The sequence below is a fragment of the Orycteropus afer genome, unplaced genomic scaffold (genome assembly GCF_000298275.1).
Source record: "Orycteropus afer afer isolate SDZICR_OR568_19922 unplaced genomic scaffold, OryAfe1.0 scaffold00921, whole genome shotgun sequence".
NCBI classification, from domain to species: domain Eukaryota; kingdom Metazoa; phylum Chordata; class Mammalia; order Tubulidentata; family Orycteropodidae; genus Orycteropus; species Orycteropus afer.
The window spans coordinates 314,448-315,253 of NW_006922508.1; positions in this window are offsets into that span (position 1 = coordinate 314,448).

The window sequence follows — 806 nt, forward strand, 5'->3', positions numbered from 1 at the left end:
CCTTAGCTATTCCAAACCACTCCACTCACTTACTGGTCTCCTTCAGCCACTCCAAACCTGCCACACCGGCTTGCTTCCTTCCTGGTCTTCCTCCACCATTTGAGATTGGAGGAAGACTCAATAATAACCTGTTATATGCATTGACACAACCTTGCTTGCTGAAAGTGAAGAAGACTTGAAGCACTTACTGATGAAAATCGAAGACTACATTCGAGTATGAATTAAACCCCAACATAAATAAAATGAAACTCCTCACAACTGGACCAATAAGCAGCATCATAATTAATGGAAAAAAAGATTGAAGTTGACAAAGATTTCATGTTACTTGGTTCCACAATCAGTATAATGAAACAAGCAGTCAAGAAATCATACAATGTATCACACTGCACAAATCTGCTGCAAAAGACCTCTTTAAAGTGTTGAATAGCAAAGATGTCACTTTGAAGACTAAGGTGCACCTAACTCAAGCCATGGTATTTTCTTTCTCCTCAAATGCATGTGAAAGTTGGACAATGAGTAAGAAAGACTGAAGAAGAGTTGATGCTTTTGAATTGTGGTGTTGGCAAAGAATACTGAAGATACCATGGACTGCCAGAAGAATGAACAAATCTGTCACAGAAGAAATACAGCCAGAATGCTCGTTGGAAGCAAGAATGGCCAGACTTCACCTCACCTGCTTCGGTCATGTTGTTAGAAGGTCCATTCCCTGGAGAAGGGTATCATGGTTGATAAAGTGGAGGGTCAGTGAAAAAGGGGAAGGACCTCAACAAGATGGATTGAGACAATAGCTGCAATAATGGGCTCAA